Genomic DNA, 6,445 nt, shown 5'->3' with positions numbered 1-6,445 from the left:
CATGAGGACACAGGGAGAGGATGGCCATTGACAGACCCAGGACAGAGGCCTGGGGAACCAGCCCTGCTGACTCCTTGATCTTGGACTCCTGGCCTCCAGAACTGCAGGGGGATAAACTTTGGTGGTTTCAGGCCCCCATTTGCATCATTCATTACGGCAGCTGCTGGAAACCAGTACAGATTTATCCAAGAGAAACGAAAACGTACGTCTATGCAAAAACCTGTACACACACGCTCACAACTGCATAAAAGTGGGGGGAAAAAACGACTCTCCGTTGATGTATGAATAATAAATGTGGTATATACACATATGCACACACAGGAATATTACTCAGCCGTGAAAAGGGGTGAAGCACTGACACTTGCTGCAACGTGGATAGACCTTGAGAACACGATGCTCAGTGAGAGGAGCCAGACACAGAAGGACACACAGGGTGTGATTCCATTGATGGAAAACATCCAGAACGGGCAAGTCTGAAGAGAACAGACAGTGGGCTCCTCGTTGTCAGGGGCTGGAGGAGGGGGTGGGGGTGACTGCTGATGGGGATGGGATTGTTTTTGGGGTGATGGAATGTTCTGGAATTAGATAGAGGTGATGGTTAGACAACAATGGCCATTCAGTGGCCACTCAATGCCACTGAATTGGACTCTTCAAATGTACAGTTTTATAGTATGAATTTTATCTCAATTAAAAAATTGTTTTAATGTTTGCGGTTTTCCTGGCTGCTCCGCAGAGGTAGAGAGCCTGGGAGGGTGGTCCAGGCCCCATCCCCACCTGTTACTGCACTGGGGCAGTTTCAGTGCCTGGCGACCCCCAGGGACACTCCCTTGGTCAGGGGTGCACGGCGGGGACACAGGGTGGCTCCAGAGTTTTACTGTCTGTTGCCAAGTTGTAAATTCGTGTCTGGGTGTTTCACCCCTGCTGCGTGGCTGCCCTCCCCGAATCCATGTGCAGCCCAGCCAGCCCCCGCCTCACCCTAAGACCCTCTACTCCCTCAGTGCCATTCCCTCTGCTCACCACATCTGACACACCTCCCCCAGGAAGCCCTCCCGGATCCCCCTCCGGTCCCTGCAGGGCCCTGCTCCGTCCTCCACCGCCTCTCCCTACAGTCACATCCAGAAGCGGGGAGATGACCCGCAGTGTGGCTGGATCTCAGCTCTGTGCCCAGCGCCGGCCACAGCATGTGTGGGGCTCGAGAAGCCGCGAGGGGCATTTGGGAAGGGGGGGCTCTGGCCCTGCAAAGAGGTGCAGCAGAAAGAAGTGCCCAGAGACAGCTGTCCCCCAGGCTGGCCCACTGGCCCCTCCTGTGACCACAGCGATGTCCTCTGGCCGGTGAGAAGGTGGGCACTAAAAGTTTTTACATTTAGTGCTTTTTGTGGGTGATTTTGGTCCCCAAGTGTCCCTGAGCACAAGAAGGCTGTGATGTGCCTTTTGGATAAAATACGAGTATTTGCCATAAGTTGTTCTACAGCCCTGCTGCCTACTGAATCAATATATGTTAAATAAGGAGTCTGCAAACAGAAACTGGCGGGACACAAGATACATGTGACGGGTTGGTGACACTGTTGTGACCAAAGGCTGGCAGGACTCTCACCCGCATTTCCCCCAGGAGCCGGGGTTCCGTGCTCCCCAACCCAGCGTTTGCTGTGATTTCACAGACCCTGAGTGTGAGAATGATGAGACTCAACAGGATTTTCTAAGCAGACTTTCTACTGAGCTGCAATTTACATGCAGGAAAGCACCCCAATCACAAAGCATTTTGCGAACTGAACTCCTGTGAGTCCCCAGGTCCCCCCACCTGCCCTTCTCAGCCACTGACCCCCAAGAGCGCCCTATCCCAATTTCTGGCACTGTCGGTGCATTTTGCCTGCTGTTGGACTTCATTTGTGTACTTGGAACAGAGGTCTACCCGGCTGGTCTCTGTGCTTCTCCGTTGCCGCGTGGATTCCCCTGTGCCGGAGACCCTCCACACAGCACGTCTCCATCCTTTGCGCAGCGCTCACTTCCGTTCTTTCCAGTGTTTGTCTGTTCCGTACTTTTTAAAAAAAGCTGCTATGGAGATTCTCGTCCAGGCTTTTGTTGACTATTTCTACACGTTTCTCTTGTGTAAACACGCAGGAGCGTGAGTGCCTGGCCTTAGGGGAGGCATACTGGCAACTTTTTAAGAAACTGCCAAGCTGTTTTGCAAAGCGGCTGCACGGCTTCCCCCTCCCCAGCGGCGTTTAGAGTTCCCCCTGCCCCATCCTTGCCAAAGCTGGCATTTCCGGTCTTCATCCTAATGATTTCTTAAAAACAGCTTTATTAGATATAATTCACATAACCACACTGCCCATCCAGTTTTTAAGTGCACAATTCAGTGGTTTTTCAGTTTATTCACAGAGTTGTGCAACCATCATCACGATCAATTTTAGAACATTTCATCACGGGGGTAGAAACGCCAGCCGTTGGCAACCACTTCCCAGCCCCTGACAACCAGGAATCCACTCTCTGTCCCTGTGGATCTGCCTGTTCTGGACGTTTCCCGTCAATGGAATCACACACTCTGTGTGTCCTTCTGTGTCTGGCTTCTCTCACTGAGCGTCGTGTTCTCAGGGTCCGTCCACGTTGCAGCGAGTGTCAGTGTTTCACCCCTTTGCGTGGCTGAGTGACTTTTCCATGTGTGGAGGGACACGTGGTGTTTATCCTTCATCTGTCGATGGTCACCTGGGTTGTTTCCACTTTTGGGCTGTTGTGAATTGTGCTGCTGCGGACGTGCATGTTCAGGTTTTGTGTGGACATGTGTTTTCATTTCTGCTGGGCAGATACCAAGGAGGAGAATTGCTGGGTCAGGTGGTAACTCTACATTGACCATTTGAGGACCGGCCAGACTGTTGCCCACCCTCCTTGGTGCCCCCGTAAAGGCGGAGCAGCCTGGGTAAAGCACAGGGGGGGCCTCTTCCTGGCTGAGAGGCCCAGGCAGCTCACCCAGCCTCTCTGGGCTCTCTGGGAAAAGGAGACATAGTATTTCCTACTCAGAGGATCCAAGAGTTAAAACAGGAGCCTGGAGGGAGGTACCCAGCCCAGGCTGAGCTCCCAAGGGTGTGGACGGGCAGGGGGTGTGGAGGCGCTTAGGGCAGAGAGACAGCTCCCTCTCCGGGCAGGGCCTGGGGACACAGTGGGTCCTGGGGGGAGAGGCTGGCTTGCTGGTTTGGGCAGCTAAGGTTTGCACCTTGGCCTGAGGGCTTGGGGCTGGGGAGTCAGCTGTTGCCCAAGGACCCCATCAGGGGGCGGGAGACAGATTCCGACGTGAATATTCCCAGGACTGAGCCAACCGTTTCCGTTCTGTCCCTCAGCTGGGGACTGGGGTGGGGGGCTCCAGCTTGGAGGGGCTGCCGGGTAGCCTCTTTGGCACCCCCTACCCCCAGCTCAGTCCCACAGAAATCTGGAAAATGGGTCAGAGAGGCTAGGAGGCCTCTGAGGGGAGGGGAGATGTGGAACCCAGGCCCCCACCCACCCTGGACCCAGGCCCTACGGCTGTTGTAATCAAGGCAATGAATAAACAAACACAGGGAACAAGTATTCCGAAACTATTAAGCCATTTTCATTTGAAACACTAGGGAAAGCCCATGGGAAGGAAGGGGGCACTGGCCTAAACTTGCCCCTTATTTTGACCAAGGGGTATACTGAGGCAGCCCCATCAGATCTGTAAAGAGAAATAAGACCCAGCGGCCTTCCCCCCCACCCGCCCCTGCCAGGGCCTGGGATGCTGGCCCTTCACCCCCATCTGGCTGCCACCCACCTCCCCTGCCCCTGCCACAGAAGATATCCTTTTCAAAATTCTCAGTTGCAAGGGGATCACACACCCACGTTCACCCTAAATCATTGATGAGGGAGCCAGCTGGCCGGCAGGCAGAAGGGTTGAGCAGGGAGCAGACAGACAGGGGAGCCGGGTTGCTCCAATAAACCAGGGCATCCATCCAACTGAGATGCAGGGCCTGGGGGCTCCCTGGACCCCCCCCCCCCCCACCCCGCAGACATGGAAGGCCTGCCAGCAGTCTTTCATGGCTGGTCCAGGGTCCAGGTGGGGTCCTGGGCTGACGAGCAGCTCCCAAAACGGTGTGTCCACATCCTAATCCCCTAACCCGTGAGCATGACTTTGTTTGGGAAAAGGGTGTTTGCAGGTGAGATTAAGGGCCTTGAGATGAGATTATCCCGGTGGTCTCTAAATCCAAGGACAAGGGTCCTTTTTAGAGACACACACAGGAAGACAGAGAAACAGAAGAGAACCATGTGACAACAGAGGCAGGGACTGGAGGGACCTGTCTGCAAGCCAAGGACACCTGGGCCCCCAGAGCCGGAAGAGGCAGGAAGGACCCTCCCCCGGAGCCTCTGGAGGGAGCTCGGCCTTGTTGACACCTCAATTTCTGACTTCCGGCCTCCACAACCGAGCGAGAATAAATCTGTGTTGTTTCACGCCGCCTGGTTTGTGGCCCTTGTTAGGGTGGTAACAGCGTGGATTCCGATCCGGGCAGGGGCTGTCTTCTCTCCCTCGTGTTCCAGTGGAAGGCGAGAAAGAAATCCTCAACCGTTTTAAGGGAGAGGTCGGGGAGACTGTTCTGATGAGGGGGCCTCTGCGCGAAGGCCCCAGGGCAGGGAGTAAAGGAGGGAGTGGGTTTAGGGAGGAACCTTCCAGAAGGGAACAGCCTCGTAAAGGAGGCTTGTGTAAATGCGGTCAGAAACCAGAAAGGCGGCAGAGAGTGTGAGGTCTGTGGGGCCACGAGGTCGACTTGGGCTTTGACTCTGAGCAAAGCCCGGAGGGCGGTGAGCAGAAATGGCTTTTAATAGATTGCGACCATTTAGATCCGTGCTAGGAACCTGGTGGAGGGTCCACCAACGTCGCTGCCCCCTCCTCTCCCTCTGGGCTGCGACACTCCCATGTCTCCAACCATCCTCCCTGCTGTCAAGGGGGCCCATCCCTGGCACCAGTAACCGAGGCAACAGAGATGAGCAACTGCCCCTGGTGGTACCCAGAGCGGAGCGCGACGGGAGTCCTAGAGGGAGCAAATCCACAGGAATGCGTTGGGGATTCTCCTAAATCCACCAGGACACTCCTGATTAGCCAGCCATTCCTGGGCTTCAGGTGGCCTTCGGCGAAAGAGAGGGCCAAGGACCGCAGGGCGGAGGCCTCCGTGAAAATCGGCAGCCGCCCCTAATCCGAGAAAGCCCTCTGGCTCGGGAGCCCCGGTCTCTGGGCCCCGTCCAGGCCCGCGCGGCCCTAAAATGGACGCTGTTGCCATGACTCCGCCCAAGCTAAAACCGACCGGAGAGGCGGGAGCAAAAGCCTGACCTCGACTTAGGGAAACGACAAGTGTCATTCTCCCTCTCTAGGCTTGTGCCAATTAAAAATCCTTTTTTCTAAAAAAAAAAAAAAAAAAAAATCCTTTTTTCTGCACGAGACGTATAGCAAACAATATTCAGGATAATTTCTTCTATTTATTGAACGTCTGCTCCACGCTGGGAACTGCGCAAGCCCGGGATGCCCATCATCTCCTGGATGCTTCCAAAAGCCTGGGGTACCGGACTGCCGCGGCCTCCCTGACTCCGTCTGCCCCTACCCCCACTCGCCCCACCCAGCTGGCCCTGTTTTCCGGCACCTTTCCCGGGGTTCCCCTATCACCCACAACCCTGTTTAACTGTCTTTGGAATCAGCATTCTCCGGGATAAGTTTGGGGTGTTCTGCTGCTGGGATGGAGGCCCGTCCAGTCCTGAACGTCCTTTGACAGCGAAGTCTGCTCTGTGCGCCCCCGGGCCTCAGTTCCCCCCCATTGCAGGCAGGCACGACGGGGTTGTCCGTGCGCCCCCGGCCTCATTTTCCCCCCATTGCAGGCAGGCCGGGCGGCGTCAGCCGTGCCCCCCGGGCTTCAGTTTTCCCATTCCTGCAATCAGGCAAGGAGACCGTGGTCGGGCTTCGCTGCTCTGGGGCAAACAAAGGACAGTCAGGGGCGACCCGTGGCCACATCGTGCCACAGGCTTGCTGGCCAGCAGTGGAAACAGCCCCGGCGCCTCTGGGACGCGTTAGGCCGCCGCCACTGCTCCGCGTGCTAACCTAAGCGTAACGTCTGAGTTCGAAATGGACTTCGGCCAGGTGCCCACAAGCAAGGTGGCGCCCTGGAGGTTTCCTGCCCTACTTCAAGATGGCGACGCGCCTCCCTTTGCTCTCACGCCCGAGGTGGAGGTGGACTCTGCCCGTTTGCAAGATGGCGACAGCCAGGGGGAAGCACGCTTCCCACCGCCTGACCCGCCACGTACCCACTCCTAAGATGGCTTCTCCAGCAAAGCCCCACGCAGGAGGGCAGCTCACTCACTGGCTCTGGCGCAATCACGTGGCCTCACCTCTTCGCCCCTTCCCCGACTCCACCGGTCGTTTCCGCCTCGAGCCCTGAAGGACGGCCATCTTCCCCAATGG

The sequence above is a fragment of the Eschrichtius robustus genome, chromosome 2 (assembly GCF_028021215.1).
Source record: "Eschrichtius robustus isolate mEscRob2 chromosome 2, mEscRob2.pri, whole genome shotgun sequence".
Classification (NCBI taxonomy): domain Eukaryota; kingdom Metazoa; phylum Chordata; class Mammalia; order Artiodactyla; family Eschrichtiidae; genus Eschrichtius; species Eschrichtius robustus.
The sequence above is the reverse complement of the archived record's forward strand: the minus strand, read 5'-3'. Positions refer to the sequence as shown.